The sequence below is a fragment of the Aedes aegypti genome, chromosome 2 (genome assembly GCF_002204515.2).
Source record: "Aedes aegypti strain LVP_AGWG chromosome 2, AaegL5.0 Primary Assembly, whole genome shotgun sequence".
Classification (NCBI taxonomy): domain Eukaryota; kingdom Metazoa; phylum Arthropoda; class Insecta; order Diptera; family Culicidae; genus Aedes; species Aedes aegypti.
The window spans coordinates 105,740,373-105,749,891 of record NC_035108.1 but is presented as its reverse complement, the minus strand read 5'-3'; positions in this window follow the sequence as shown (position 1 = coordinate 105,749,891).

Sequence of the window (9,519 nt, the reverse complement as noted above, 5' to 3'; positions counted from 1 at the left end):
ACATTTTCTGTTGACATTTGAGTGCTTTTAGTTGGAATATTTTCCAACCAGCGAACATCCAACCATCGAGTCATTCCATGTAGCGGAACCCCAACGAGCGAATCCCCACTGTAACCCATTCAAAATGAATTCTAAAGGCACAGACAAACAGACGTAACACTTAGAACAAATGTCGATCAAAATCATAGTCACGAGGACATGTACGCCCGCATAGACAAATACAATTTCTCATCCATTCCGTACAGTATGTTTCCTCTTTCTTATAACGTTACTGTATCACAAACAGTTGATTCAATGTTGAACAATTTAAGACCTAAAACTTGAGACCATAAAAACCAATTAGTTTAACGTAAACCAAATTGTTACAGTTTCTCAAAAGATCCATACGTGGTTGAAGTATATGGGGATGAATACTCGTTAGAAATAGTAGCAACATAAAAACACCATTCGTGTAATAATTTGTGCTTATATTTGCGCAACACACTTATACATGTACATTTCACTATATATTACCTATTTCCAACAGTTTCGCAAACTGTGGCACCCTTCGGTATGTGTGTACTATGAGTTTTGCGCGATATTTTTAGGCACGGTAAAAAAATAGTCACGCAACGATTCATCATTATTCGTCAATAGACCATTTCCGTCAGACCTAACCCCCAATTTTTATATTTTTCTTCGAAAGGCGATTATTTTTTATGATTATTGACGCTTTCAGATATTTTTTATATGCACTCCTGATTTTCTTACAATTTTTTGAAAATTCAGGAATTTGAGGTGAATTTTGTCGTGCGGCACAGTTGTTTCAACCCTGTGGGTATAGAAAGTGGAGATTTGGCCAAAACTTACAACATCCCTGCATTGAATGTTTGTAGACACAACAAAATGTCAAATCCAGCAACAACAAAATTGACTCGCTCGTTGGTTTGTTGCTTATCAACCTCACGCTAAACTTGTTCCGCTCAAAAATGAGTACCGGTGCACAAAAACGCTCAATATGCGGAATTTGCTTCCACTTTTCTCTTGATTATGAAAGCAAGTTTTTCAGGTTTTTGTCTATTTAAATAATTAAAGCGGAAGCAAATGGGGAAAAATATATCGCATTTGCGACCATTTTTCAGCTTTTCGATGTAAAAAATCCCCGAATACTCCTCATCTTGCAAACGGTTAACTGTTTGCTGCCACGTTGAAGATGACTGACAGTTCCATCACAAATAATCCATTTTCAGCGATCTGCATGTAGCCAATAGCCAACATACGTATAGGCTGAGTGCGAAGAAGTGCGAAATGCACAGATTTTTCACTTCCTCAGACATTTTTGCATTCGTTGCCTTATATTCTGTAGATCACAAAAACACATGCGATGCGTGAATCTGGTTAAGCGTGCTACTTCTATGCGCTCAGCCACCGAAATCACAAGTACTCCACGAAAAATGGCCGTCGTTGCAGCAGAACAAATTTGATCTTCATCTTTGAAATCCCATTCCAAATAACCAATTCACCTCATTGCGTGAATCTGCCGTGGTGCGCCGGATGATCCGCGATAGGTTCCTGCTCTCTTGTGGTTTTGTGGCCGGAGGCAAACTGGCACGAAGATTTCACTGCGCGGGAAGCCGGGGTGGAATCCGAATCAAATAATATATTAATCGAACAGCTCTTGCAATCTCGAAAGCGGACATGTTCCGGATTTTAAATAGGGTTCAAATAGCTTAAAAGACGATATGCTGCCACACAGTGAAATTTTTCGTCGCCAATTTTCCAATGACCGCATACCCAGGATAGAGTAGGGACCATTTCAGGTTGAGCACCACGGCAACTTCCTACGAAGATAAGAAGGGGATTTTTAATCTGTTCGTTAAGAGTTCCGTCACGATGTCTGCCTTCGCTCTCTTCCTGATGGTGTCACTTGTTTGGGGTCTTGAAAATAAAACGGGGAAATATGTTTGCGCACGCAATTAACTTTAAGGTTCCGATGATGGAACCTGTTAAGATAGATAGGTCGTTTCCGGGACGCAGGGCTGGCATCAACTCGCACAATGCGCGCAAAGAGCAGAATTTAACCACTGCACAAAGAGGAGACAGACGCGCGCAAAGTGTAACAACACGAACACAATGAGGGCACGCAGTAGGAAAGAGAGTGTAAGCGATTACGCAAAGAGTAATGCTGACGGAGTGTGTTGGCAAAACATGCTCAAAGTGTACACAATTTGGCTCTTTTTACCTTATAACATGGGTATTTTTAAAACGAGACCAACGAATAGATCTCGGATATCGATGTCCGTTGTTGTTTTGATATTCAAGATGGCGACTTCCGGTTTGTGAAAAGCGTTTCAAACCCATGCAATATGGGTATTTTTGGAACGGGGCCGATGAATACATAACGGAAATCGATGTCCGGTGTCGTTTTGGAATCCAAGATGGCGACTTCCGGTTTGTGAAAATCACTTTGAACCCATGCGATATGGGTATTTTTGGAACGGGGCCGATAGGTAGATGACGGAAATCGATGTCTGACGCCATTTTGGAATCCAATATGGCGACTTCCGGTTTGTGAAAAGTGCTTCAAACCCATGCAATATGGGTATTTTTGGAACGGGGCCGACGAGTTGCTGACGGAAATCGATGTCCGGTGTCGTTTTGGAATCCAAGATGGCGACTTCCGGTTTGTGAAAATCACTTCGAACCCATGCAATATGAGTATTTTTGGAACGGGGCCGACGAGTAGATGACGGAAATCGATGTCTGACGCCATTTTGGAATCCAAGATGGCGACTTCCGGTTTGTGAAAATCACTTTGAACCCATGCGATATGGGTATTTTTGGAACGGGGCCGATAAGTAGATGGCGGAAATCGATGTCCGACGCCATTTTGGAATCCAAGATTTGTGAAAATCACTTTAACCTTCCTAATGCATTAAGAAAAAGTTACACATTATGCATTAAGGGTCAAAAATGACCCATGACTTTAAAACGCTCTCAAAAATCCATTTTTAAACCGATTTTTGTTCTTCTAGCTTTATATGAAAGATATGAAACTCTAGAATAGAACCCTGGAAATTGTTTGTCAGTATGGCCATTCTGGGCACAAGGACCCAAGGGAACCTGGAACCTGTTTCAGAAGGTACTGGCGTATATCATATTCAGCAGTTCATACACATGTATATAACGACGGTTCGAATTTCATGGTTTTTCATTCCGATTTACAAGAGCACCAAGAGGACCAACATTTAGATTTGGCCGGTATTTCGAAGTATTCCGGAACCGGTTCCGCTAGGGTGTGATGTGGACATTTTCAGACCATCATATAGTACCATCATGCGACGGCTCAAAATACATGATTTTTCATCCAGATGTAAATGGACACCATGCCATATATCTGGCGTTACGCACCTAGTGAAACAGAGCCTGCTTCTCAGCATTTATTAACGGAGAGGTTTGCCATCTGACTATTTTTGCCTATGTATATCGCTTGGCAAGCATGATGATATTGTATACCTGGGAAGTCGAAAAAAATTCCAAACCGAAAGGATCCTTGACCTGTGGGAATCGAACCCATGCGCATTAGTTTTATCTTACTGAAAAGCTGCGCGTTTACCGCTGAGGCTAAATGGGTCCCATAAACCTAAAGTTATCATACTTGAATTTTATTTCCGTTATTACCAAATTAGTAAAAAAAATTTAATATAAGGAATCGAAATCATTCGACATAATTCTAACTTATAACTATTATAACTTTTGACATCAATCGCAATTTTGAGACCAGCTCTAATAGGGCACAAGACATCCTTTTAGGAAAACCTTCAGATATTCCTTCAAGAATCACTCTCTAAATATCTCCAGAGGTTCTTCCAGAGAATTCTCCAGGAATTATTTCGAAAATTCTTTCACGAATCAATGATAGGGCTCTTGATAGGCTGAATATCTTAGCAATTCCTCCTGGAGTTTCTCCAGGGATTCGATAAGCAATTCGTCCTAGGATTCCTGCAAACAATATTTACAGGCATTTAATTTAGTTACCGGCATATCGGTTTATTTTACTTGAAGTAAGAGGGAGCATGGAGAAGAAAGCACGGATAGGTACCGTAAGGGAACGGCGAGAGCAATTGGATTAGATGTTAGAGAGGGCTTACCATATAGAACAGTATTACTTGAAACGTTCTTCTTTTTGGCTAACGTCCCCTATGGGAACGGCTTGGCGTATTGTTCGAATAACACTACCAAGACAGCCAAGACATTTACAAGGATTCCTCTACAGATTTCGCAAGGAGTTTCTGCAAGAATGTCTCTAGTGATTACTAAAGTAATTTTTTTTACTGCGATTCTTCCAGGAGTTTCTCCCAGAAATCCTCTAAGATCTGTTCCAGGAATTCTTTGAGAAAAGCTGCGGAATTTCTCCAGATAATTTTCAATTGATTATTTTCTGGTTTTCTTTTAGAGATTCCTCTAGAAAATCAAGGATTCTTGCAGAGAATCTTCAAGGCAACACTTTTTTTATGAAGGGATTGTTAGAGTATGTCAATGTTTATATCTTCAAGGTTTCCCCCAGGAATTTCTCTAAGAGTTACACTAGAACATTTTGTTTCAATGGTTACTCAAGATATTTATCTAGTGATTTCTTCAAAATTTTCTCTGATGATTCCTCCACGGAAACATACAAAGATATCTCCAAGTAGTCCTCTCAAGATGCTTCCAGGAATTATTCCGAAAATTTCTTCTCGGATTCCTCCCTGGATTACTCCAGGGATTCTACCAGGAATTTTTACAGGTGTTTCTCAACTTACAAATTCCTCAAGAATTTCTTGGAGGAACTCTCTGAGTTACCACAAGGAAAATCGCGACATGAATTATTTTAATAATTTCTCCAGACTGACTGCTCGTTCTGAACCACCAACAGGGATTCCTCTAAGAGTTCTTCTTGAAATTCCTTCAGTGATTCTCCTATGAATTCCTGCAGGAATTTAGTCATACATTATGCTAAGAACTACTTTAGGAATTATTTTACGAAAATCACTACAAATATTCCTCCAGTAAATGTTCTACATTGATTTTTTTGGTAAATCTCTTCATGGAATCCTCCAAAGATTTCTTTTGGAATTTCTTGAAGAATTATTCCAGGGATTTCTCCAGAAGAGTCAAAACAGGGCAACAGGTTTTTTTCCAGGGATTTCTCTACAAATTCTACCAGCATTCGTCGTGGGACACCTCCAAGGATTCTCCAAAAATCCTCCAGAAGCCCTTTAGAAATTACTACAGCAGTATCTCCAGAGGCTCATGCAGGGATTTCTCTAGTAAAACCTCTACAGCGATTCCTGCAGGGATTTCTTCAGCTTTTTCATCAGGAATATCATAAAGGATTGCTTTAAAAAAAATTCTTAATGATTTCCTGTAGAAATTGTCCAAGGATGGGCTGGTAGACAATCAACTGCACATTTTAATGAAATATGCTTTTCGTCTACGCAGTCTTTATTATAAAAAAAACGGTAAAACAATAAACTGCGGAGCCAAAAAGCATATTTTATGTTCCAGGGATTTTTTCATTAATTCCTCTAGAAAATTCTCCTAAGAATCCCTCGATTGGCTCTTGCAAGAATTACTTCAGACATTTTTCCAGGAATTCAACCGGGGATTCTTCAAGGGATTACTCCATTTTTTTCTAGAATAACAACGCATTTTTTCGCATTTTGTTTCATTTTTGCTAGAAGTACTTTGAATTCATGGAAGAAATTTAAACATAATTGAAACAAAACTAGTTATATTAACAAAAGCTGCTTCAAATTTGTTACTAGTTAGAACATAACATAGAATATAACACATTTTTCATAAAATTTGTGAGAGCAATTGCTTATAACAAATTTTGCTATAATTCAGTAATGGAAAATAACAAAATGAGTTATATTTGGGTTTGATTCGAAACATAATGAGTTATACTTTTGTTTGAATTATAACATATTTTATTTCAGTTTAGTTTAGTGTAGAGTAAATTGTGTTATAATTTTTATTATTTTAACTACTAATCATTAAAAATTATAACATATTTTTTCAACTCTGTTGTAATCCACTGGTCAGGTTACTCTAGCTTTTACTGTATACCTCCCTTATTCTCTGGTCCGTTCAAAATCCAGTTATGCTGAGTTGACAGTTAAACCTCCATGAGTCGATGTTCCATTACTCGATATCGACTCATGGAACCATATTAAAAATCAATTTTCATGGTTACTATGATGGTCCCTTCAAACAGCTTTCCATAGCATTGCTGTTCCATGACTCGATATTTCAATGAGTCGATGGTCTCTTCAATATCGACTCATGGAGGGTTGACTGTATAATCATTTTTTCCTAATTTGGCCGTAACGGAAATTATATTCTAATATAATATTTTTATGTTTGGGAAGCCCAGCGGTAAACACGCAGCTTCTCAGCTAGACCAAACTAAGGGGCATGGGTTCGATTCCCACCGGTCGAGGATCCTTTCGGGTTGGAAATTTTTTCGACTTCCCGGGTATACAATATCATCATGCTTGCCAAGCGATATACATAGGCAAAAATAGTCAGATGGCAAACCTCTCCGTTTATAAATGCTGAGAAGCAGGCTCTGTTCCACTAGGTGCGTAACGTCAGATATATGGCATGGTGTCCATTTACATCTGGATGAAAAATCATGTATTTTGAGCCGTCGCATGATGGTACTATATGATGGTCTGAAAATGTCCACATCACACCCTAGCGGAACCGGTTCCGGAATACTCCGAAATACCGGCCAAATCTAAATGTTGGTCCTTTTGGTGCTCTTGTAAATCGGAATGAAAAACCATGAAATTCGAACCGTCGTTATATACATGTGTATGAACTGCTGAATATGATATACGCCAGTACCTTCTGAAACAGGTTCCAGGTTCCCTTGGGTCCTTGTGCCCAGAATGGCCATACTGACAAACAATTTCCAGGGTTCCATTCTAGAGTTCCATATCTTTCATCTAAAGCTAAAAGAACGAAAATCGGTTAAAAAATGGATTTTTGAGAGCGTTTTAAAGCCATGGGTCATTTTTGACCCTTAATGCATAATGTGTCACTTTTTTTGTAGCGCCGCTCCTAGAGGTCGCTGAAAGCTTCTTTTAGCACGAAAATGTTCGTTTTCAAAAGTTAGGAAAAGTCAGAAAATTTCAGATTTATATCTCTTTTCTCTACAAAGTTACAGCTTATTTACCGTGCCGATTGGCCAAAAATGACCCCAATGCACAAGGAAGGTTAAACCGGATTTCGCCATCTTAGATTTTAAAATGGTGGCAGACATTGATTTCCGCTATCTACTCGTCGGTCCCGTTCCAAAAATACCCATATTGCATGGGCTCAAAGTGATTTTCACAAACCGGAAGTCGCCATCTTGGATTCCAAAACGACAACGGACATCGATTTCCGGCATCTACTCGTCGGTCCCGTTCCAAAAATACCCATATTGCATGGGCTTGAAGGGATTTTTGCAAACCGGAAGTCGCCATCTTGGATTTCAAAATGGCGTCAGACATCGATTTCCGTCATCTACTCGTCGGCCCCGTTTCAAAAATACCCATATTGCATGGGTTCAAAGTGATTTTCACAAACCGGAAGTCGCCATCTTGGATTCCAAAACGACACCGGACATCGATTTCCGGCATCTACTCGTCGGTCCCGTTCCAAAAATACCCATATTGCATGGGCTTGAAGGGATTTTTGCAAACCGGAAGTCGCCATCTTGGATTCCAAAACGACAACGGACATCGATTTCCGGCATCTACTCGTCGGTCCCGTTCCAAAAATACTCCCATATGTTCCAATAGAAGCTCCTATAGAAGCATTCGGTAGGTACTCAATGAGCCACACAAAGAGTGTGTGTTCACCATTTTCCATCAACACTTTGTGTCGAAGGATGCATTGCAGCGAGAGCAGAAACACAAAGAGGCGTCAAAGAGGGAAGAACCAGTGAGAAAGTGTAGCTGTCGCACTGCACTCAAATTCATGATCAACACAAAGTGCGCGCTCTTTGTGTTTTTCTGTTTTCACTGAGGAGATGCCAGCCCTGCCGGGACGGATATGGGGTTTGCAGCTGTTTGCAGTCATCACCATTACCAAAAAAGGAACAAGTAGTGCATCCAAACCCAAAGATCAACAAAGATGAGACCAATGTTCTAAATTTACTTAGGTGATGCAAATCACTGAAGCATGTCACTATTTCTTTCTTTTATTTGCCGACTGACGTCACTATTTGCTCTGCATAAGAATAACGAAATCAGTGCGCATCGTACCTTCGTGCTGTGCGTACACGAATTCTCTCTGCTCTTGGAAGTTTTCTTAAAACTACCTAAAGCAATAAAACAGTACTTTTCAGTGCTACAAAAACAGTACTTTTCAGTGCTAAAATTAAAAACGGTACTTTTCAGTGCTACTAAAACAGTACTTTTCAGTACTATTTTTTCTACTATTGATCCCTTTACGATCCTTGTTTGGACCCGTGCCTTCGATTTTTCGTTGGACCCGTTGGCGAAAGCTAGCGGTGGTAATCCTTCTTGGACACCGTCTTGGGAAAAAACCTTTCGAAGGTCACGTCTTCTTTCGTTTATTAATTAAACATGGTATCAACAACAAACAAAAGGAAGGGTGAATCTCTGAATTCACTACTTCCTTCCAAAAAAGTGGGTTTTAAAACTATCACTACACGTGGCAAGAATGGAAGAAAGGACGCTTCCCCGGAATGCGAAGTTTCTTCCAAGGGTGAAATGAATAATTGTATCGAAATGAGCAATCAGTTCGATGCTCTAGACAAATTTTCCGAAAACCAAATCGAAGCAGCCTCTAGCCCAGGCTCTTTGATTCAAGTGAGGAAGCAAAGAGTGCCGCCTATCGTGGTCAGTTGTTCCGAATTTGGGGGATTTAGGCAGGAGATCTTGAACTCCATTAGGGGAATCAAGGTTTCCTTCCAAATCGCAAAGAAAGGAGACTGTCGCGTTTTGCCGGAAACTCTTAAAGATCGTGAGCTTCTTCTCAAACATCTTGAAGAGAAGAAGCACAAATTTTTTACTTATGACGACAAAACTGAACGTTTGTTCAAAGTTGTCTTGAAAGGTCTCTCAAGTGACTATAAGTCACCTGAAGAGATCAAAAATGGAATAAATGATTTACTTGGATTTTCCCCAGTCCAAGTAATCATTATGAAAAAGAGAACCCAATCTGGCATTGTTCGGAAAGGGCTTTCTCAAGAATTTTATTTAGTTCACTTTAACAAAAAAGAACTAAATAATATTAAAGCTTTAGAAAAAGCAAAACTTTTGTTTGATGTCCGTGTGACATGGGAACATTTCCAGAAACCTGGAGGAAATTACCAGAACCCCACTCAGTGCCGTCGGTGCCAAAAGTGGGGTCATGGTACAAAAAATTGTCGCATGGATGCTAAATGCATGATTTGCGGAGGTTCTTCTCACGCCAAAGACGTCTGTCCAGTGAAGGAAGATACCACCAAATTCATATGTTGTAATTGCGGGGCTAACC